The following is a 24,915-nucleotide window of genomic DNA, read 5'->3' as shown; positions in this document are numbered from 1 at the left end:
TATGCAAAACAGGGGTGCGTAAATTATTCTTTAATAATGTACATCAGGTGATTTTATCCACATTTTTATATAATAACGCCTTAGAGAAAAACAGTCAGGCATTTCATCGAACATGTGATAAATCAGTCAAATTCTTCTTCTCTGATGCAATTTAGCTCAAATTTGAACAATGCTGGTGCTCTCCGTTTTCATCTTTGCATCATTAATACGCTACTGCATTTATATTAAAATGTAAGGTTTTTTGGCGGTGCAGTCAAACCGTTCGATAATTAGCCTCAAAGAGATTCTGAGTAGTTGGAGCATTCCTTTTTGGGTGAGATGAAGTCACATGGTACAAAAAAGTCCCCGGTGGAATATTCTAGGGGCTTCTGAGCCCAAATTTGTTTTAGGCCTTTTTCAGCCCATTAATGATTTTGTTTTATTTTTGGAATTATTATTATTAAGATTTTAGTTCTTTTCAAATTAGAATTCGGGTTTTAGCCTTTAGGTCTATGATTCCTAAGCCCAGATTCGTTTCAGGCCTTTTTCAGCCCATTGATGTTTTTTTTTTATATTTGGAATTATTATTATTTAGGTTTTTTAGTTCTTTTAAAATTAAAATTAGCCCACAACAAATAAGGTCTTTTTTAAGTGGGTCATATTGAGTTATACATCCAAAAAAGGAAAACCAGCTTATATTGAGACGGATTTAATATATTTCAAAAAGTAATTACTCTCTTCAAATTATAATAGAAAATTCATCCGGCAAAAGTTAAGCACGATTTTCGACCGACAAGTAGACGAACCAAACTTGAGCACAATTGTTAAGCACGATTTTCTGTCCGTAGCTCTCTGTTACAAACCAAATGGGAGAATCATCCCAAAAGACTGATCTATTAGATGAGAGAGCTCATTTAGCCTATATATTCCACACAGTTGTTCTCACAACCGATGTGGGAATTGAGTCCGTGACACTCTCACACAAAACATCCCAATTAATGTTTTTTGGGAATTAATAGAAGACAAAGTGATAAAAGATAATAGGGGATATTTCCATCCAAATGAAATTAAAAATAGAAGAAAGATTAGTTTATGGCTCTAAATATAGTAGTAAATAGTTATCATTGAAAAGTCGCTACAACTGGACATATATACCAACATATAGTCGTTATTGATTTTTCATAAAATAGGACACATTTTGGAATTATATCTACGTGTTCACTCCAATTATCGACTCTTTGCCCCACACGTTTTGAAATTTAAAAGCAATCGAAGATACCAAATTCCTAAATACATCTTTGATATGTATCGTTTGTCTGCTTGCGTGGACTTCAATTAGTTAAACATATATGGGTCAACATACCACATTTCTGCTTTGAGGTATATGAATTTATATTAATATACTTTAAATGATGAACTATCTAATTATAATTATTTCAATATTTATTAGTTAAATATAATTAAGTTGACCTCGTAGTATTGTTTATATATATAGGTGTATGAATTATGATAATTTGAAAATCACGTCTTAGATAATAATAACTAAATATCAGATTACAAAAATAATGCCACGTGATAATCTTATCCAATTTTTTTTTTAATCAAAATTGATATTATAATCATTTTAATAAAAAATTCATTATTTTAATTCATTTTTTGTCAATTGTTTCTCAAATCACGAAATCATTTTCTCACCTAAAATAAATTAAATTTTTTATAATTTTCTCAATTTAAATTATTTTTACACGAATTATATATCAAACTAAATGTAATTTTATGAGTACTCTAACAGAATCTTAACTGCATATATTAATATAAAGAAATTTGCATGGTCAATATAAAGATAATATCTGATACAAATTACTCCATACGTTCAACAATAAGAGTTTTTTTTTGGCATTTTTTTGTTCGCCCACTGCTACGCATGAGTCTCATTTCATTTTTGTTACAAAACGTAAATAAACCCTATCATTATACTTATAATTTATTTTAAAATTAAAATATAAAAACAAGACTCATATTTTTAACTTAGATTTATCACTTGTGCGGATGATAGATGTTGTTTCTTGACTATTATAATCATGCAGACTAAACGGAATTTATATGGTTCTTACTTTAAATACAAAGGAATTAGCATACTTATCATGACAAAGCAATTCAAATAATTCAAATGATTTCTCTTCTCCACTTGATTTTCTTCTTCTTTGCTCTTGGTCCACTACCTTCATCTCCTAGCCCATACCAAAAACCAAATTGCCCTGCTCGATGTGGGAATGTAACAATTCCATATCCGTTCGGAGTCGGGTCGGGTTGCTCGCTCGGGTCATCGTTTAACATCACTTGCAACACCTCCACCACCCCTCCAAAACCTTATCTCAACATCAGCAAATATAATTTAGAAGTGGTTGAGATAAGAAGTGATGACCCGACACGGATCTGGATCCGGTACCCCTACCTGATTTCCGGAGTTTGCTATAATCTAACTTCAGGCAACGAAACGTGGAGGGAAAGGACTGTCATTGATTTGTTTGAGACCCAATATACGTTGTCGGAAAACAACTGGTTGACTGTCATCGGCTGCGATGATTTTGGGGCAGCGGGTACATATCGAGGCCAAGAATACCGGAGCCCAGAATACCGCGATGCCTGCGTAGGCTTCTGTTCAGATAATAGCTCTAGTGTGGGTGTTTGCCCAAACAACGGCAACAGCAATGCCGTTGGCGAGGGCTGTTGCCGAGTACCCATTCCCAAAGGTACATATCCGTCCCAAATTACACTACAAAAAAGCGCTGAATAGTGACGAAATTAGTGACGACGAATGATAACTCAATAATAGTGCCGGATAAATGACTAAAAAACACCAGTCACTAATATTTGACAGATTGCTCCGTCACTAATGTGAAGCAACCACCTATGTTTTCTGTCATTAGGTGAATTAGTAACTTTAGTGACAGTAAAATCCGTCACTAAAGTTTTTTACTGACAAGGTCATTATTGACGGATCTGTCAAAACTTAGTCTATCACTAATCTGTTAAATGAATAAATTTTAATGTTTACTGACGTAATTTTTTGTAGTTTTAGTCGTACGGAGTACTAAATTTCATAACACTCAGTATATTATCCGTAAACAGTGAGTTTTTTTGCAGTGTTAGTCGTACGGAGTATTAGATTTCATAACACTCGTATGTTACTTGAGTCATTTCTTCTATTAGAAAAAAAACACATCTAATACTCCCTCCGTCCACAAAAAATAGAGCAATTTGTGTATGACACGGGTTTTAATGTAGAATTGGTAAAGTAAGAGAGAAGGGAAAAAAGTAAGAGAGAAAGAGAAAAAGTAAGTGGAATGATGTGTAGGGTTATTATTTGTTGAAAACTTTCCATAAATGATGTGCTCTATTTTCTGTGGATGGCCAAAAATGGTAATTGTGCTCTATTTTTTTTTGGACGGATGGAGTATATCTTTTCTTGCATACTTTGTTGTTTCTCTTAAATCTTAATCTCCTTATTTGTACATTTTTCCTTTTTCGTCTATCCGTTAATAAATGTTCTATTTTCGTTTTTACGCAAGTAGACTCCGCATTCCACTAACCGACTCTATTCGCATTTTATTAGAAATTTCCGTTTCAATATTTTAAATTCAAAATTCAAAAATACGGACCTTTTAAAAAACATTTGTATCCGCCCCTGACTAAAGGTGTTGCATCATAGGTACCTGGTTCCTTGGTACCCGTATATCCGACTTAACTAAAACCATGAATCGTACGAGGTTTTTCCCTTGTAGCTATGCCTTTGTGAAGGAAAAGGGAATCACCAGCAAACCTGCCCACGAGTATAATCTCAGCATCCTGCAACAACGCTCCGGAGCGTTCTTCGAAAAAAATCAAGGGCTGCAGGTGGTTAGTCTGGACTGGAGGATCGGCAACCAGAATTGCTCTCAAGCACGCCTGAACTCGACTTATGCATGTCAAGCTAACTCTCATTGTGTTGATTTTGGTGCTGAGACGAGCGGATATCTTTGCAACTGCTCGCAAGGATATATGGGCAATCCATACCTCTACCAAGGCTGCACAGGTTAGTATTATGTATAGCCTACTAAAATTAGATCGGAGAGGATCACCTAATACAATTCATACTACATTTCCTAATATACCACTATAAAGTGGACAAGTGGATCCCTTCCGAAATTAGAGGGGATTGGAAATTTCTAGCTTGATATAATTACAACCCGTTTAGAATAATAAAAGTTTTCAATTTGTTCTAATTTTACCACAAAATTAACAACTAACGGATGCTTGGTTTGGGCCAAAGTTTACACTTATCAAGTAGGCCAGCCGGCCCATCTTGAACCCAGTTGAGGCCTGATCGAGTTGATGTCCGGCTGAGCCTCAAGCCCATGGGTAATGTGGATCATGCTAGGCTAGACTTTTCTATATATCTAGACTCTGTCCTATCCAGCCCAGGCTAGGCTTTGTGCTATTTAAAGCAATCTTATAAATGATGTTTTGCAAGTCTTACGTCATTAAAGATCATTTCAATGCAAGAAAATATGTGTGCGCTCTTGTTTCAAATGACTATAGACTACTAGTGACTAGCATTGTGGTGCAGATATAAATGAATGTGATGATAATCCATGTGCTCCACATGCGCAATGCAAGAATATTCCCGGCTCTTTTAGTTGTACGTGTGATAGTGGATATAATGGTGACGGAAAGAAGGGTGGAAGTGCGTGCACAAGCTCAATCAAATTTGTCCTAATAGGTACACCCTCGATATTCACTTTTCTTTTTTAGTTTATTTCATTCAAGATGACTTACCACATACTAATTACTATGTCCCTGAAAATTTGATACAGTTTACTATTTCGGTCCGTCCCTGAAAATTTGATACACTTCACTTTTACCATTTTTGGTAGTGGACCTCATATTCCACTAACTCATTCTTACTCACATTTTATTATAAAACTAATACTTTAAAAGTAGGACCCACATCCCACCAACTTTTTCAACTCACTTTCCATTACATTTCTTAAAACCCGTATCGGGTCAAAGTGTAGGCAAATTTTGGGGGACGGAGGTAGTAATAATTTTGGAAAGTGGGAAAGTATAAATATTGTTGAATAGGAGAACATGCGTGCAAAATCCTTCCTTTCAAATGGCACTGTTGCCAGGGATCGAACGCGGGTTACCCGGGTGACAGGCGGGAATACTTACCAACCCTAAACTGATTTTAATGAATCACCAACCTGATAAGTCCTCATTTTAGTGTGGTTCCCATTTGTTTAACCTTGTGCTGATATCCATGGTCACAGGTTTAGTTTCTGCGTTGGGACTTGTACTACTTCTTTTACTATGTTTTTGGTTGCGAAAGGTGGTTGAGAAGAGGAAAAATAGAAAGCGCAAAGAAGATCTCTTCAAACACCTTCTTCTTCTTCAACAACAAACAGGTGAGGGAACATTTGGAAAAACCAAACTTTTCAGTGCAAAAGAGTTGGAGAAAGCCACCGATCACTTCAATAAGAGCCGAATCTGTGGACGAGGAGGGCAAGGCATTGTCTACAAAGGCATGTTATCCGATGGCACAATCGTGGCAATCAAGAAATTAAACAAGTTGATGAGAACCAACTTGAGCAGTTCATCAATGAGGTCGTGATACTGTCGCAGATCAATCACAAGAATGTGGTCAAATTGTTAGGGTGTTGTCTCGCGACTCAGGATCCTCTTCTTGTCTATGAGTTCTTACCAAATGGGACTCTTTTCAATTCCATTCATGATCCAAAACCCGAATTCCCACTCACATGGAACATGCGGTTGAAAATCGCAACAGATGTAGCCGGGGCACTGGCGTACTTACACTTTGCGTGTTCTGTACCTATCTATCACAGAGACATAAAGTCCACTAATATTCTTTTGGATGAAAAGTATGTTGTCAAAGTGTCGGATTTCGGAATTTCCAAACTTGTTGAAGTGGAACAGACTCATCTAACCACGGTGGTGAAAGGGACGTTTGGGTATTTAGACCCAGAGTATTACCAAACAAGCCAGTATACAGAAAAGAGCGATGTATACAGTTTTGGAGTAGTGCTTCTCGAACTTCTGACAGGGCAACGTCCGATATCAATGGAGAGAACCGAGGTGGGAAGAAACCTGGCTTCGCATTTTCTTGCGTATATAGGAGCGGACAACCTTGACGCCATTTTAGATGCAAAGGTTTTGGAGGAAGGTGGAAAAGACGAGGTTAGTGCAGTTGCAAGGCTTGCGAGAAGATGCTTGAATGTTAAGGGGCAAATGCGACCAACTATGAAAGAAGTGGCTACGGAATTGGAAAGTTTAGTAATGTCTCAAATACATCCGGTCGTTGATTTGAAACTCGATAAAGAAGCAATAGAGTCTGAAGCAAAGGACATGGAGTTTTCAGACATTGAGTATTCATGGACAAGCAATGATCATGGTATTGCCACATCATCATCAGATGCACATCCCTTGATGCCTAAAGACTAAAGGGTTATGGCTTCATTTCTTTCTTATTATTATTGTTGCACTAAGGAAAGATCCCATGCATGCTTTTTTATGTGTTGTGTGTAGTACTACATGACTTCTTAGTTGGTATGTTATTTTATCTTCTATTTTTAGTGACCATTAAACTCTTTGATTATTTGTATATGTGGTACTGTAGTTAATATTTTTTCTCACCTCTTACTTTCTTATCAATAGTATTTATATTTCTATAGTATTCTCGCACTTTTTTCTTTCTCTTACTTTATTATATTATCACTTAACACATTAAATATCTCTTTCTTAAACTTTGTGCCGAAATGTGTAGTTATATTTAAGTACTTAGAATCGAAAAGAATTCACTTATCCCAAATAATGGATTTGTAAGGTTACGAATGTATAAAATATAAATAATAAATATCCATGTTTAAGACTTAAAATATGACTAGTGAAGTTGGAGTAGTAAATATGCAAAATGGGGTGCATAAATTATTTTAAAATATGTATGTTCAGTTGATTTTATTCACATTTATATAATTACGTCTTAAAGAAAATCGTTCCGGCGTTTCATGAACATGTGATAAATCGGTCAAATTCTTCTTCTCTGAAATACAATTTAGCTCAAATTTCAACAATGGTGGTACACTCTGTTTCCATCCCTACATCAAGAATACGCTCGAACATTTATATGTAAAATGTAGGTGTTTCATTGGCGTAGTCAAACTATTCGATAATTTGCCTGAAAGGGATTCTGAGTAGATGGAGTATTCTCATGGTTGAGAAAAAGTCACATGGTACAAACAATGCTCCTGGTGGATTTTCAATGAGCTTCTCAGCCCAAATTCGTTTTAGGCCATTTTCAGCCTATAAATGATTGTGTATATTTTTGGAAATAATATTCTTTAGGTAGTTCTTTTCAAATTTCTAAAAAATACATTTTTAGGTCAATATTCCTAAGCCCACAACAAATCCAAGTGCTTCACTAGCATTGAGCCATTTCAATTTTGTGTTAAATAAGGTCTTTTAATTTCGTCTGTGTTGGATATTTAGAGTAGACTCTTATTTGGGCTGTGTTATTTGTTAAGCCCGGATGTTATTAATTGGGCTGAGCCCAATTACTTACCCTCTCTCACCAGATGCTGCCACGTGCCCCCTTTCACTCGGATGATGCCTTCCAGCCGTTGGATGTAGGGCTGTGTTTGTTATGTGAGAAGGTTATGCGCCGTTCTCATTACTGACTCTCTAATCTCTCTCTCTCTCTCTTCATAGCTTCTCTCTCATACTCTCTCTTCTTCTCCGGCGATCTTCCGGCCATCTGTTGGTGATCTTCCATGGTTCTTTGAGTGGTAGATCTATTGTGAGTGCTGGTGTGAAGCAATCTCTTCGATTGCTTGTTACTGGAGATGAACTAGGGTTTGTGAGAACTTGAAGGTTTTGTGTGAAGATTTGTTCGGTGGAACTTGATCTGGTGCGAGGGGTTTATCTGGTGGAGGTATTGGTGGTCTGAGGGTTGACTCTATCCAATCCATTGGTGCTCCCTTGGGTCTTGTTCTGGAAGAATAGATCTGTGTTGTTGTGGCGGGTTCTGAGCCAAGATACTTTGGTTTTTTGTTCTTGTTCTCTGTTATCTGTTAGTTTCTTATGTTTAGATCCGAGAGGATCTTTCCTAGTGTTACTAACTTGTGTATTGAGTGTGCAGGTTGAAGTGATTGCGAGTGAGGCTAAATAGTTAGCTTCAAGACCTTGTAATAGATAGAACTAGATTCATTGTAATCTTAGTTAACATTACTTGTGTAAAATCAGCCACGTGGGTTAGAGTTTGGTTGAGCTCTCTTGTACAAGAACAAAGAGGTCTCGGTAATTAGTGAACCTAGACTAATCTGATCCCTACAGTGGTATCAGAGCTACGGGGGGAATAGTCTAGCACGCCGAGTCGCTTAAGGAGGTGGGCAAGTGGAATCCTCCTTCTAGAGGGGATTCACTCCGGTAAATTGGCTATATCCTTCTTGTTTAAGTTTTTTGTTTAGTGCCAAATATAGGCTTGGGCTTTTGTTTCAGGTAGACAGTCTCTGGCAAGGACTTAGGACTTCTGTGCTTTCTTTTCTCTGTGTTGCTTCCATTGGTTCTTGTGCTCTGTGATCTGTGATCTCAAGTTACTTGACCACCAAGCATCTTGTTCTGCCCAAGTGACCCCCTGCGCCCTCCAGTAGTGAGTGATTGCGAGCTTGGATAGCCTTGGACAGTCTTGTTCGTGACAGTCAAGGATTTGAGTCCCTTTCTATTGTGTGAAAGCTCTTGGTCTGTTCTTGTGTTGCTGGTGTATGTCTCTGTGCTTTCTGGTGTGTAAGGCTGTGTGTTTCTGTCTTGCTTCCTGTGTTCTTGCAAATTTTCTTGCAAAAATGGCTCAACCTGTTGGTTTGGTTCCTTATAATGGTAAAAATGATTTTGCTATTTGGAAACAGAAAATGAAATGTGTTTTGATTCAACAAAAAGTGTTTAAAGTTGTTGATGGTACTTTACCTGAGGATACTGCTCAGGATAAAATTGATGAGATGAATGATCTGGCTAGGGCTACCATTATGTTAAATCTATCTGATTCTGTGATTAGAAAAGTTGATCATGAGGAATCTGCTGCTGAAATGTGGAAATTACTTGATACTCTGTATACTGAAACCTCTATGTCTTCTAGAATGTATTTGCTTGAAAAACTGTTCAAAATTAAGCTTGATCTTGCTAAAGATATTGATGACAATGTGGATAGGTTTCAGAAGTTAGTTCAGGACATTAAGAGGTCAGGTGATAAAACCATAGATGAATACACTAGCATAGCCATGATGAATGCTATACCTGATTCCTATAGTGATGTTAAGGCTGCCATTAAGTATGGTAGAGACTATGCTCCTCTAGACCTGATTATTAGCTCCCTGAAATCCAAAGAACTTGAGCTTAGGGAAAGGGCTGCTGATAAGAATGCTTATAATAAGGTGTTGAATGTTAGAGGAAGATCTAAATCTAGAGGGGGAATGAGCCCAGTAGTGGTTCTGGTAATTCCTCAAACTCTAGGAAATAGTTTAGGTCTAGGTCTACAAGCAAGGATCCTAAAACCTATAGGAAGTGTTTCAACTGTGGAGATGTTGGGCACTATAAGAGAGAGTGCACTAAACCTAAGAAGAATAAGTTTCCTAACAACAATCCCCAGGTTGAAACTCTTGTTAATGTTGCTACTTATGACAATGTCAATGATTCTGTGTTCATGGTGCATGACCTGCAATTTGTGAATGCCTCCCCTGCATGTCCCTTCACTTCAAATGATTGGCTGTGTGACTCTGGATGTACTTATCATGTGAGTCCTTTTAAGGAAGTGTTTTCTGAGCTGAAACCTGTAACTAAGACTTTTGTGTCAATGGCTGATGACAAGAAATGTGAAATTCTTGGTATTGGCACTGTGTGTTTGAAGTTTGAAAATGGTTATGTGCTCAGCCTAAAGGATGTCAGATATGTTCCTGATCTGTGCTATAATTTGATGTCTTGTATTGCTCTGGAAAATGAGGGTATGGGGGGAAGTGGGGAGAAGGCTGTATAAAGATTTGCAGAGATTCTATGTGTCTTTTCAAAGCTAAGAAAAAATGTGGCTTGTATGTTTGTAATGTTGTACCTCTTGCATGTGAAAAAGCTTATGACAATGTAGTTAAAACTGACAGAACCATGTTGTGGCATAATAGGCTAGGTCATATGAGTACAAAAGGTTTGAGTATCCTGAAAAAGCATGTCATTCTTTCTGAAAATGATGTTCAAAGTGAGTTGTCTTTCTGTGATTCTTGTGTGCTGGGTAAACAACATAGAGTTTCCTTTCCTAGTACTCTTGCTCCTGCTAATGTGAGTAAATGTATCTTGGAATATTTGCATATGGATGTCTGGGGTCCAGCTTCTGTGTCTTCTCACTCTGGATGTGTTTACTTCTTGTCTGTGATTGATGATTTCTCAAGAAAAGTTTGGTGTTTTTTGATGAGACACAAGTCTGATGTTTTTGAAAAACTTAAAACTTGGAAAACCTTGATTGAAACTCAAACTGGTAAGAAGATTAAGGCTATTATAACTGATAATGGCCTGGTGTTTTGTAATAATCAGATGGATGATTTATGTGATAGCTTTGGAATCAAAAGACATAGAACTGTGCCTTATACCCCACAACAAAATGGGGTTGCTGAGAGAATGAACAGAACTTTGCTTGAAAAAGTGAGATGCATGCTTTCTAAGTCTGGATTGTCTAAAAAATTTTGGGGTGAGGCTTTATTGATTGCTACTTATTTGGTTAATAGGTCTCCTTCTGTGCCTCTGATTGGTCAGTGTCCTGAATATGTGTTCTATGGCAAGCCTCTTGATTTTTCTCACCTAAGGGTTTTTGGCTGTACTGCTTTTGTGCATAATAAGTCTGATAAACTTGAGCCTAGATCTAGAAAAGGTGTTTTTCTAGGATATCCTGAGGGTGTCAAAGGGTATAGAGTCTGGCTAAGGGATGAACCTGGGTTCAAGGTCATTATAAGTAAGGATGTAGTCTTTAATGAAGATGAATTCCCCTGCTTAAGATTGACAAGTAGCCCAGATCCTATAGATATGGACAATGAACCCCTCAATGAGGTGGAGTCCACAGATACATTCACTGGAGTGGAGCATTCTAGTGATGCTCCAAGTGAGGTGGAGCAGCCATTTTGGAACACTTATCCAGTCTATACATCTAATGAGACACCTAATGAAGGAAATCCAAATGTGTTGCCCAATAATCCTGCCCAAAATGTTACTGAAAATGTGCCAAATTTGCATGATAGTCCTGTTAGAAATTCTCCTCCTGTTCCTTTCCAGAATGTGATACATAGCCCTAGTGGCATCCAAAATGCTATTGATAATACTAATTTGCAGGATTATGTGTTATCCAAAGATAGAACTAGAAGGGTGAATGTTAATAGACCTTCTAGGTTTGATGGCTTTGTTGGTTTAGTTGCTCTTATAAATTTGGCTTTCAATGTGTATGAAACTGATGGGGATGAGCCTCGAACCTATAAGTAGGCTACTAAATCTAAATTCTGGAGTCAGTGGCATAAAGCCATGATGGAGGAGATGCACTCACTGAAATAATTTTACTTGGATTCTTGTACCTTTGCCCCCTGGTGCATCTGTGGTTGATTGCAGGTGGCTTTATAAACTGAAAAATGAGGTGGAGGGCCTTAGGTACAAGGCCAGATTAGTGGCAAAAGGCTTTACTCAACAAGAGTGGGTAGATTACACAGAAATCTTTGCCCCTGTTGTTAAATTCACTACTGTCAGGATGATGTTGGCTTTGTGTGCTCATTTTAATTGGAAATTGAAGCAAACGGATGTTAAAACTGTTTTCTTACATGGTGATCTTAATAAGCCTATTTACATGAATCAGCCTGAGGGCTTTGTTGATCCCAAATTTCCCAATCATGTGTGCTTGTTAAAAAAGGCCCTATATGGTTTAAAACAGTCCCCCAGGCAGTGGAACATCAAGTTTAACACTTGTATGCAGAAGTTATGATTTGTCAGAAGTACCTTTGATGCATGCTTGTATGTTAAGAATCTTGATACTGTGTCTGTGTTCTTGCTTTTATATGTTGATGATATGCTTATAATGGGTCCTTGTTTGAAGACCATTAAGGGTGTGCAAGCTGCCTTGAGTGAGAATTTTGACATGAAGGATTTGGGTGATGCTCAGAAAATCTTAAGGATTAATATCTATAGAGATAGGAAAACATCCACCCTTGTGTTGCATTAAGAACCTTATGTGTACAAAATTCTGAGAAAGTTTAACATGTTTGATGCTAAGCCAGCTTTTGTGCCTTTAGCTGTCCATTTTATGTTGAGTAAAGATATGTGCCCTAAGTCTCAATTTGAAATTGATGCTATGAAGAGAATTCCCTATGCTAATGCTATTGGATCTGTTATGTACTTGATGGTTAGCACTAGGCCTGATATTGCCTATGCTGTGTCATGTCTTAGTAGATACATGTCTAATCCAGGTCCTGTTCATTGGGAAGCTCTGAAATGGCTTCTTAGATACTTGAAGCAAACTGCTAAGTATGGTTTATGCTATTCTAAATGTGATGATGGTGTTTTACTAACTGGTTTTGTGGATTCCAATTATGCTAATGACAGAGATAAGAGGAAGTCAACAACCTCCTATGTATTTTCAGTGAGGCTGTATTGTTAAAGGGAGTACTTTCTGAACTCAAGTTTGTGAAATCCTCTCCTGTGTTGTTCTCTGATTCTCAATCTGCTATTCAGTTATGTAAAAACCCTGTTTTTCATGATAGAACAAAGCATATAGATGTAAGGTTTCATTACATTAGGGATATTGTAGAAAAAGGTGAAGTGTTTCTTCATAAAGTGCATACAGATAAAAACCCAGCTGACATGGGAACTAAGCCCTTACCTTTAGAAAAACTTCTTTTCTGCATTAAATTCTTGCACTTTGATCTAGGATAGGTTGCATGTCCCGGGGGAAAGACCTCAGTCACCTTATCAACTGTGGTAAGGGTGGTAGGTGGCTGGAGGCATGAAGTCCTTTTAGACTAATGGGTGTCAGCCCCTCTGGTGTCTAAAGGCAACCTGGTAGTTCCCAAAATGCAAGTGGACCTTGTCCTTTGGTGCTGAGGGATCTGCCTTGTTGGCTATGATGATTTTACCTTAGCCACAACTCTTGATTGGTTTCCCAGAATAATAGTCCAAGGTGGAGTATGTTGGATATTTAGAGTGGACTCTTATTTGGGTTGTGTTATTTGTTAAGCCCGGATGTTATTAATTGGGCTGAGCCCAATTACTTACCCTCTCTCACCAGATGCTACCACGTGCCCCCTTTCACTCGGATGATGCCTTCCAGCCGTTGGATGTAGGGCTGTGTTTGTTATGTGAGAAGGCTATGTGCCGTTCTCATTACTGACTCTCTAATCTCTCTTTCTCTCTCTTCACAGCTTCTATCTCATACTCTCTCTTCTTCTCCGACGATCTTCCGGCCATCTGTTGGTGATCTTCCATGGTTCTTTGAGTGGTAGATCTATTGTGAGTGCTGGTGTGAAGCAATCTCTTCGATTTCTTGTTACTGGAGATGAACTAGGGTTTGTGAGAACTTGAAGGTTTTGTGTGAAGATTTGTTCGGTGGAACTTGATCTGGTGCGAGGGGTTTATCTGGTGGAGGTATTGGTGGTCTGAGGGTTGACTCTATCCAATCCATTGGTGCTCCCTTGGGTCTTGTTCTGGAAGAATAGATCTGTGTTGTTGTGGCGGGTTCTGAGCCAAGATACTTTGGTTTTTTGTTCTTGTTCTCTGTTATCTGTTAGTTTCTTATGTTTAGATCCGAGAGGATCTTTCCTAGTGTTACTAACTTGTGTATTGAGTGTGCAGGTTGAAGTGATTGCGAGTGAGGCTACATAGTTAGCTTCAAGACCTTGTAATAGATAGAACTAGATTCATTGTAATCTAAGTTAACATTACTTGTGTAAAATCAGCCGCGTGGGTGAGAGTTTGGCTGAGCTCTCTTGTACAAGAATAAAGAGGTCTCGGTAATTAGTGAACCCTAGACTAATCTGATCCCTACAGTCTGATAAAAGAAAAATGAGCATATATTTAGAATGAGTTAATATATTTTAAAAATTAATTACTCTCTTCGATATACATGTAAAAATTGAAAATAACAAATTTATTCGGCTTCAATTAAGCACTTGCAATTTTTGCTCGACAAATAAACGAACCATGCTCGGGCACAATTGTTTCTGCTCAGGCTTAGTTCAATTTCAACTCTCCGTAGCTCTTAGTCTCACACAAAACATCTCAATTAATGTTACTTGGGAATTAATAAAAGACAAATTGATAAAAGATAATAGAAGAAAGATGTGTTTATGGCTCAAAATTTAGTAAATAGTTATCATTGAATAGTCGCTACCACTGGACGTATATATCAACATAGAGTCGTTATTGATTTGTCATTAGGACACATTTGGAATTATATTTTCGTGTTCACCCTCTCTCTTCTCTTTGCCCCACACGTTAATTTTTGGAATATACCAAATGGAATTCATTTAGTTATACATTTATGGGTCAACATATCAAATTTATGCTTTAAGGTATATGAATCTATATCTATATACTTTAAATGAAGAACTATCTATTTGAATTATTTATTTATTTATTAGTTATATATAACTAAGTCGACCTCGGTTTTTCTTTTAATAAGTTGCTACTATAGTTTAGAATATCAATATAAACTGAAATAAGTGAGCTAGTTCTAATTAAAATTTGTCAAACTAAAATATACTCTTGTTTATATATATAGGTGTATCATAATTTGAAATCACGTCTTAGATAAAATTTAAGAACTAAAATCAGATGATAAAAATAATGACACATGACAATCTTATTCAAATATCTTTTTTATCGAAATTGATATTTTAATCATTTAAATAAAAAAATAATTTTATTAATTCATTTTTTGCCAATTGATTCCCAAATCACGAAATTATTTTCTCACTTAAAATAAATCAAATTTTATTTAATTTTTTTGATTTATGTTATTTTTACATTAATTATATATCAAATTAAATGTAGTTTTATGAGTACTCTAACGAAATCTTAATGGCATATATTCGTATAAAGAAATTTGCATGGTCATTGTAAAGATAATATTCGATGCAAATTATTATATATATCCAAAGATAGGATTCCTTTTTAGACATTTTTATTTGTCTATCGGTCGAAATCTTATTTCACTCTTGCTAAATTATGTACTTCGACTTAGTAGTATATTTTATTTTGAAACTACTATATTAAAATGACACTCGCTTTTTGAACTTATATTTATAATATTTGTCCCGAGCAAAAAGGATGATGGAGTTGTTTCTTGACTATTTTAATGATGGCTGACTAAACGGAATTCATATACTCCCTCCGTCCCTAATAATTTGTCATTTATTTCCTTTTCCAATCATTTCTCAAAATTTGTCACTTTTCGCTTTTACCACTTTTAGCGGTGGATCTCATATTCCATCAACTCATTCCCACTCACATTTTATTTTTATTCTAATATATAAAAATAGGACCCACATATCACCAACTTTTTTAATCCACTTTCTATTATATTTCTTAACACCCGTGTCAGATCAAATGGTGCCAAATTTTAAGAGACAGGAGCAGTATTTCTTATATACACAAAGGAATTAGCATACTATTCTTTACTAAGCTATTCAAATAATGCAAATGATTTCTCTTCTCCACTTGATTTTCTTCTTCTTTGCTCTTGCATCTCCAAGCCCATACCAAAAACCAAATTGCCCTGCTCGATGTGGGAATGTAAAAATTCCATATCCGTTTGGAGTCGGGTCAGTTTGCTCACTCGGGTCATCGTTTAACATCACTTGCAACACCTCCACCACTCCTCCCAAACCTTACCTCAACATCAAAGACACTAATTTAGAAGTGGTTGAGATCAGAAGTGATGACCCGACCCGGATCCGGATCCGGTACCCCTACCTGCTTTATGGAGTTTGCTATTATCTAACTTCAGGCAACATAACGTGGGAAGTTCAGAGTGATATTGAGTTGTCGGACACCCAATATACGTTGTCAGAAAACAACTGGCTGACCATCATCGGCTGCGATGACATTGGGGCAGCGAGTACATACCGTGGCGGAGAAGAATACCGCGATGCCTGCGTTGGCTATTGTACAAGTAATAGGCCTACCTTCGGCGTTTGCCCAAACAACGGCGATAGCAATTCCGTCGGCGAGGGCTGTTGCCGGGTACCCATTGCCAAAGGTGATCATCGATATTGAGTCGTATTCTATTTTGACTGTCACATGTCAAATTAAAACAATAAGATGTCTAATCTCACTTATATTATTCACTGTCCTAGTGTACTCCGTCTTTCTTTTACTTTATCCTCGTTTATTTTATCTTCTTTAATCTACTAACGCAATTTTCTTAAATCCTTATGAAGTCTTCATTTCGCGCCAAGCGTCCCTGTCGATTCGCCTCACCCAGATCCTTTTAATTCACTTTAACATGAAAAGTCCACTGTGATTTTCATTATAAATAGTAAGAAGACTTTACATTTTTCCACTAACATTTTATTATAAAACTGAGAATCATATAAGACTAACTTTTTTTACCCACTTTTTTTATATTGTGTCGAGTCAAATGTGGACTCGTAACAGGGGACTAAGGGTGTATAAAAATAAAATAGGAAAATTTTAGTTTTAAATTTTTTAATTCAACATTAGAAAATACAGTTCTTATTGAAAAAATTTCTATATCCGCCCCTGATACAAGGTGGCACGTGATAGGTACCTGGTTCCTTGGTACCGCTACACATGACATGAGTAAAATCGACAATCGCAAGAGGCTTTTCCCTTGCAGCTATGCCTTTGTGAAGGAGAAGGGAATCATCAACAAACCTACCTACGCATATGATTTCAGCATCATGCAGGAAAGCTCCGCAGCCTTCTTCGAAAAAAATCAATGGGTGGTTAGTCTGGATTGGAGGATCGGCAATCAGAATTGCTCTCGGGTATGTCGGAACTCGACTTATGCATGTCAAGCTAACTCTCATTGTGTTGATTTTGGTGCTGAGATTGAGGGATACCTTTGCAACTGCTCGCAAGGATATGCCGGAAATCCATGCCTCTACCCCGGCTGCACAGGTTAGTATAGCATCTCTCTCCCCCTAATATGGTTTCAGATCGAATCAGACCCATTTACATTTTATTAGATTCGATCTGAAAACCATTATAGTGGGAGTCCCGATTTACCATTTTATTAGATTTGATTTGAACATCAAATATAAATTGCATATATGTGTTCAGCTCAGCCTTAGCCCATGGCTAAAGCGGATTGGGCTAGGCTGGACTTTTCTATATATAACTGGACACAGTTTGACCTAGCCCAGGCCCATATTACTTGAAGGGGTTGGCAGCGAAGCGCTCACATAAATCAATTACATAATAATTCTGATCTATTTAGCAGATTATTTAGACAAATTCTATTCGCGTAATTATCACATGTATCATGCTCATAACTCAAATAAAACATGCTTTAAATTAATTGAAACCTAAAACATGCTTTTCTAGGGTTTAGCCATTATACCTTGATAATTCTCCAAAGAATCGAAGATAGCTAGCGCCTTCTCCACGTGAAGATCTTTAGTACAAAACCACGGATCTTTTGTCTGGTTCCCGGACTGTAAACTGATATCAGGGTGGGCTGATCTCACCAGTGTACTAGGACTTAAATAAAGAAGACAGAAATCCTTTCCCACGGAAGAGAAGAAAAATCGCCCCTTTCTAGAGAGAGAGAGGGCCGAAAATATTGAGAAAATAATAAGTGTGTTTTTTGTCTCCTTTATTCTCCTATTTATAATAAGTCACATATTGGGCCCAGACAGGGATCTATGGAAGGCTTTGGATATGGGCTCCTCCAATTAGCTTTTTACTAATTAAATTAAACCCAATTTAATATAAGCTTATAATTGGAATATTACGAGCAGCCACTAAGAAGTAATATTGCACTCCCCATCCAAATCCGAAATTATAAGTACTTCGGGTTTCCATTACTTGATATTTATTTCCCGCGCTTAAGATAGAAACATCCATTAATTAATTATTGTCTGCTATGGACTTAATTAATTAATATCTTATTTATTCCAAGAGAGGACTCAGCAAGAAAATCTTATTTATTATTCATAGAGTAATTAAACTCCAACTAGCTAGGTTCCGAATAATAAAACCTTATTTCAAGCTTCTCTTGAGGATGTTATCAAACGAGACTCACCTCGCGCACGATTCAACATAATAGCAATCCTAGCACCGCTAGATATTAATCACCACTACCCAATATACCAGGCTTATTGGGTTGCGAAAAACCCGCACCATTTGGTAAGTCAAAGTAGTGCATAATCAATACCGTATGCTCAATGCTAACGTACATTGATTAAGAAATAATAATTTACAAGACCTCGTCTTTCAGTAGATAGCATAAAGACTGTCTCGCTGTTAGATCCATTCAGTGCTATACCACACCAACGTCATCTTATTTCAGTAAGGCTTAGAAATAATCGGACTGACATTGCAACCTTTCACGATAGGTAGTCTAAGCCTATCTAGGTTGTGAAATTCTTCTTTTTCTTTGTTCAGAACTGACCGTGTTACCTTAAAGTGAACGACGCCCACAACCGGTCTACTAAAACAAAGACTTAGACTTTGTTAAGTTACTTATACATTTAAACATGTAATAAACATCCATTAAATGTAAAACATAACAACATTATGACAAAAATAATCTGTTTATTCCTTTGGAAAATAAAATAAGAGTTTTAACAGTATTCAATCACTCGAAAGGTGATTTCTAGTATACAAACTCTAACAATCTCCCACTTATACTCAAAACAGCTTTCGAGTATACAAAAAAATGTGCACTACGTCTAATTCTCCCACTTATACTGAAAGCGAGTTGAGGTCTCGAGCGAGTCGAACTCCCATTCCTTCTACATGGCGCTCGAACGGTTTGACCGCCAATGCCTTTGTAAAGGGATCTGCCAGGTTGTTCTCTGACGCAATCTTGACCACTTGTATGTCTCCTCTCTGCACTATATCTCTAATGATATGATACTTCCTCTCTATGTGTTTGCTCGCTTTGTGAGCTCTTGGTTCCTTCGAATTTGCCACAGCACCAGAATTGTCACAATAAATGGTGATGCTCTTGGGCAGATTCGTAACCACACCTAAGTCCATAAGAAAGTTCTTGAGCCATACAGCCTCCTTTGCAGCCTCCGAAGCGGCCACATATTCGGCTTCCATGGTAGAGTCTGCAATGCATTTCTGCTTTACACTCTTCCAAATTACGGCTCCACCTCCTAAGGTAAACACATAACCAGAAGTAGATTTCCTCGAGTCTTGATCAGCTTGAAAGTCTGAATCAGTATATCCCAAAGGACATAGCTCGCCTGCTTTGTAAACTAGAACATAGTCCTTAGTCCGTTTAAGGTACTTGAGTATGTTCTTTACTGCAGTCCAATGTCCTTGGCCCGGATTTGACTGATATCTTGCTACCATGCCAACAACAAAGCAAATATCAGGCCTTGTACAAAGCATAGCATACATGAGACTACCAACTGCCGAAGCGTATGGTATCCTTCTCATCTCTGCTATCTCAGATGCTGTCTTAGGACACATCTCTTGAGATAAATGGATGCCATGTCTAAAAGGTAAGAAACCTTTCTTGGCATCTTGCATGCTAAAACGACTAAGTACAGTGTCGATGTAGGGCTCTTGAGATAAGCACAACATCCTTTTCTCACGGTCCCGTAGGACCTTGATACCTAGAATGTGTCCCGCGTCTCCCATATCCTTCATCTCGAACTGGTTTGACAACCACGTTCGTACTGATGACAACATCTTTTTATTGTTTCCAATTAGAAGAATGTCATCTACATATAAAACTAAGAACACCACATTCCCCTTCTCAACCTTCTTGTACACGCAGCTCTCGTTAGGGCATTTTTCGAATCCAAACTTGTGAACAGTCTGATCGAAACACTGATTCCATGATCTAGATGCTTGCTTGAGGCCATAAATGGCCTTCTTAAGCTTCCAAACCATGTGCTCTTTGCCCTTGACGGCATAACCCTCGGGTTGTTCCATGTAGATGGTCTCCTCAAGACTACCGTTCAAGAACGCAGTCTTAACGTCCATCTGCCACACATCCCAATCCATGTAAGCTGCTATAGACAATAGAATCCGGATCGATTTGAGCATGGCCACCGGGGAGAAGGTCTCGTCGTAATCGACACCTTCCTTTTGGGTATACCCCTTAGCCACTAGTCTTGCCTTAAAGACTTTAACTCGTCCATCGGGTCCACGTTTACGTTTGTATATCCACTTACTCCCAATGGCAGTACAGCCTTCGGGTAGGACAGATAAATCGTAGACGTCTTTGTCTATCATAGATTGTAGTTCCGAATCCATTGCACTTACCCATTGGCAATGATCGACATCCGCCTGCGCCTCTGCAAAATTCCAGGGATCTAGTACATTGCTGTCCGAGGAGTGATCCATAGATTCTCCCAAACCAATGTACCTTTCGGGCTCATGAGAGACCCTCCCACTGCGGCGCGGCACTACAACATTAGGTGTAGAAGTTGAAGGTTCGGGAATTGGTTGTACTATAGGTACTTGTTCTTGGTTAATGGAACTTGTGACTGAAGTGAGCTCTTCAAGAGCCACCTCACTGCTGGGTTTATGATTCATAACAAAGTCTTCCTCTAAGAATGTCGCGTGAGTACTCACAATGACTTTCTTGTCTCGGAGACTATAGAATTCATAAGCTTTCGATCCTTTGGGGTATCCTATAAACAAACATACCTCTGTCCTTGAGTCCAGCTTAGTTGGATCCTTTTCCAAAACATGAGCTGGACACCCCCATATCTTGAGATGCTCTAGATTGGGCTTGCGCCCATTCCACAACTCATATGGAGTGGCAGGAACAGATTTTGACGGTAAATTGTCTAAAATATGGCTCGCGGAAAGCAAGGCATGTCCCCAAAACGAAATAGGCAGTCGTGCATAACTCATCATCGATCGGACCATGTTTAACAAGGTCTTGTTCCTTCTTTCAGCTACGCCATTCTGCTGGGGTGTGCCCGGCGCAGTCAGTTGGGATTCAATTCCCTCTACCGATAAGTAGTCCAAAAACTCGGCACTGAGGTATTCGCCTCCGCGATCAGATCGCAGGCTTTTGATACGTTTTCCATGATGCGTCTCAGCATAAGCCTTAAACTCCTTGAACTTGTCAAAAGCTTCAGACTTAAAGCGCATCAAATAAACATATCCAACTTTCGAGTAATCATCAATAAAAGTGATGAAATAGCGAAAGCCGCCTCTTGCCTCGGTTGACATTGGTCCACACACATCAGTATGAACGAGTTCTAGTACTTCCTTGGCCCTATTACCTTTCACCCTAAAAGGTCTCTTAGTCATCTTGCCTTCCAAGCAGGATTCACACGTGGAAAATGATTCAGTATCTAGTCCTTTAAGAAGGTCTTGATCCACGAGAGTTTGAATCCTCCTTTGGTTGGCATGACCAAGTCTAAGGTGCCATAAGTACGTTTCGTTCATTGAACTTGAAGGTTCCTTTCTTTTCTTTGAAATTTTCGATGCATTATTGAGTTCTAATTTGCGATTATTAAATTGTGTAGATATGATTGTGTACAGATTGTTTTCCATGATACCACGACAGATATAAGAACCATCTTTCTTAATAACACAACTGTCATTAAAAGAAATCGAATATCCATCAAAAACCAATTTAGAAACTGAAATTAAATTTCTTCTAAAAGAAGGTATCAACAAAACATTCTTCATAACCAAAAATCTATCACTACTAAAACGCAAATAAACGTCTCCCACTGCAACGGCCGCCACTTTAGTAGCGTCGCCCAGCTGGACTTCGATCTCTCCATCATATAGCCGTCTTGTCACCTGCATTAAGTCAGGATCAAAACAAATATGATCAGTAGTCCAGTGTCTATAACCCAAGTATGAGATGAAGTCGAAGCCAAACATGACTCGACAACTAGAGCTTGGTGCATACCTGTAGCCTTGCCCTTTTTAGGGCAGTCTGGCTTCCAATGCCCCTTCTCTCCACACCTGAAACACTTTCCTGTTTGCTTCTTTCCCCACCTCCTCTTTCTCTTTCCCTTAGCTTCCTTAGGTGCGACCTGGTTCGTCACTTTCTTCTTTCCTGCGCCAGGCCTAGGGCCAGAGGAACGATGTGACGAACTAACCATCGCAGCCTTAGCTTGGTTCATGAGATCCTCTGCCGACTGAAGTTCAGTCAACAACTCAGCCAAGGTGTAATTTCTCTTGTTCATCTCAAAATTGAGCTTGAACTGCTGAAAGCTAGGGGGCAGACTCTGAAGGATGATAGTAACTTGGGACTCGGCATCAATGACACCTCCCAAAACCTCAATTTGATTGAGGTGGCTCATCATCTCGAGGACATGGTCCTGCACAGACGAGCCTTCCTTCATAGTCTTCAAAGAGATTTGTGAGATTTTCCATAATCTCGGTGGCAGTAGCCATGGCGGCATGCTGATGTCTAAGCACCGTTGACATGGAGGCCAACATATAACACTTAGCCATCTCATTCGCCTTATGCCACCGTCTATGCGCATCTCGCACTGCCTGCGCGGCGTTAGCCGCCGGCACTGGGGGCCGTGGAGTAGTGAGCACAAACTTGTACTCATCAGCCGTGAGAACGATGTCCAAATTTTGTTTCCATTCTATGTAATTTTGGCCCTCGAGTTTGTTTTCTTTAAGAATTGCAGAAAGAGGATTGAGTGACATGTTGACGATTTAGTTTGCACTGCAAAACAGAATATTTACTATTTGTCATAAACTTATGTGATGAAATTGAGGAGATTAACCATAAAACTTTTCAAATTCTCACAACTGTAAAATTAAAATTTTGTACCCTCAAGCAGAGGTCAATACGCATTAAAATTTTAACATTTTTACTGGTCACAACACCGATGAATAGTCCAGAGACCGCAGCACGGCATGGTGGCCAACACACTCCCATAACAATGCTCATGCGTTGATAACAAGACCAAGTTATCTCATAAATTCAGTTTGAACTTCTGAAACTTGTAATTTCTTAGGATTATTGTCCCCACGGCATGGGTGGCGATAATATTGGAAACTACTTTCTAGTCCACACTATATACATATGAGAAGTCCACCTATATGAACTCGCCAATTCTTAGGATTATTGTCCCCACAGCATGGGTGGCGATAAGATTCAGAAATTAGCTTCATAAGTTGTGGACCAATCGATGAAGACCATATACAAACTTAGTTCGTAATTATCGCTTAGATATTTAAGTTATGGTTTTTCATTAATTATCCTTAGCCTTAGTGCAGATTAAAGGCTTAATTAAATTCTGTTGGTATTTAATTGACTAGATAATTAAATCTTTTATAATCTTTTAAACATCTTATTAAAGGATAATATATTAATTACTAAAGTTTAATCCATATTCATGTCTTCTATAAGATTTATCTAAAATAATTAATTATTTATATCTTTGACTGACATGAATAAATAAACTTAAATTAATTCCTTATTTAATGATATATTTTATTATTTTATTATTTAATGAGATCCTACATATCTTATCCTTAATAGGATTATAGATATATAGAATAATTAGGAAACTATTAAATTATTCTTGTCCATATCATCTAGGAATGAAATAAATATATTTATTTCCATAGATATAGTCAATAATCTAAATATTCCTAAAATCTAGGGAAATCTTCCCAAAATATTTTATATCCATTAAATAATAATATTTTAATGATATCTTTTAATTAAGGAATCAAATAATCATTAAAATTTTATTTCATCGTTATCTCGTGATCGAGGTTCGCACGATCAACGACGATGAGATTTCTGACGAAGGTCTCGCCGGAACGGCGGTTGGCCGTCCAGCCCTTGCCGGAAAAAGCTGCATGCATACATGAATTTCGCGTAATTTAAATCCAAATAATCAGAGCCAAAGACTGGCTTGATACCAATTGAAGGGGTTGGCAGCGGAAGCGCTCACATAAATCAATTACATAATAATTCTGATCTATTTAGCAGATTATTTAGACAAATTCTATTCGCGTAATTATCACATGTATCATGCTCATAACTCAAATAAAACATGCTTTAAATTAATTGAAACCTAAAACATGCTTTTCTACGGTTTAGCTATTATACCTTGATGATTCTCCAAAAAATCGAACATAGCTAGCGCCTTCTCCGTGTGAAGATCTTTAGTACAAAACCACGGATCTTCTGTCTGTTCCCGGACTGTAAACCGATATCGTGTGGGCTGATCTCACCAAAGGTACTAGGACTTAAATAAAGACTGTCTCATTGTTAAATCCATTCAGTGCTATACCACACCAACGTCATCTTAGAAATAATCGGACTGACATTGCAACCTTTCACGATAGGTAGTCTAAGCCTATCTAGGTTGTGAAATTCTTCTTTTTCTTTGTTCAGAACTGACCGTGTTACCTTAAAGTGAACGACACCCACAACCGGTCTACCAAAACAAAGACTTAGACTTTGTTAAGTTACTTATACATTTAAACATGTACTAAACATCCATTAAATGTAAAACATAACAACATTATGACAAAAATAATCTGTTTATTCCTTTGTAAAATAAAATAAGAGTTTTAACAGTATTCAATCACTCGAAAGGTGATTTCTAGTATACAAACTCTAACAATTATGCCATCTCATTCCAAAAAGTAACATATACGGTTCGACCTCCTAGTCTATTCGGGAAAGAACCGCAAAGAAAACCCCAACATGGTTTAAGCCCA

General features: G+C 37.8%; 1 pseudogene; it reads left to right on the top strand.

Moving 5' to 3' along the window:
* Window positions 1–2,142: 2,142 nt before the first annotated feature.
* Window positions 2,143–6,661, top strand: LOC125202450 (annotated as a pseudogene).
* The last annotated feature ends 18,254 nt before the right edge of the window (window positions 6,662–24,915 follow it).

Source organism: Salvia hispanica, chromosome 1 (genome assembly GCF_023119035.1).
Source record: "Salvia hispanica cultivar TCC Black 2014 chromosome 1, UniMelb_Shisp_WGS_1.0, whole genome shotgun sequence".
In the NCBI taxonomy this organism is placed as follows: Eukaryota; Viridiplantae; Streptophyta; class Magnoliopsida; order Lamiales; family Lamiaceae; genus Salvia; species Salvia hispanica.
The sequence above is the reverse complement of the archived record's forward strand: the minus strand, read 5'-3'. Positions and strand labels throughout refer to the sequence as shown.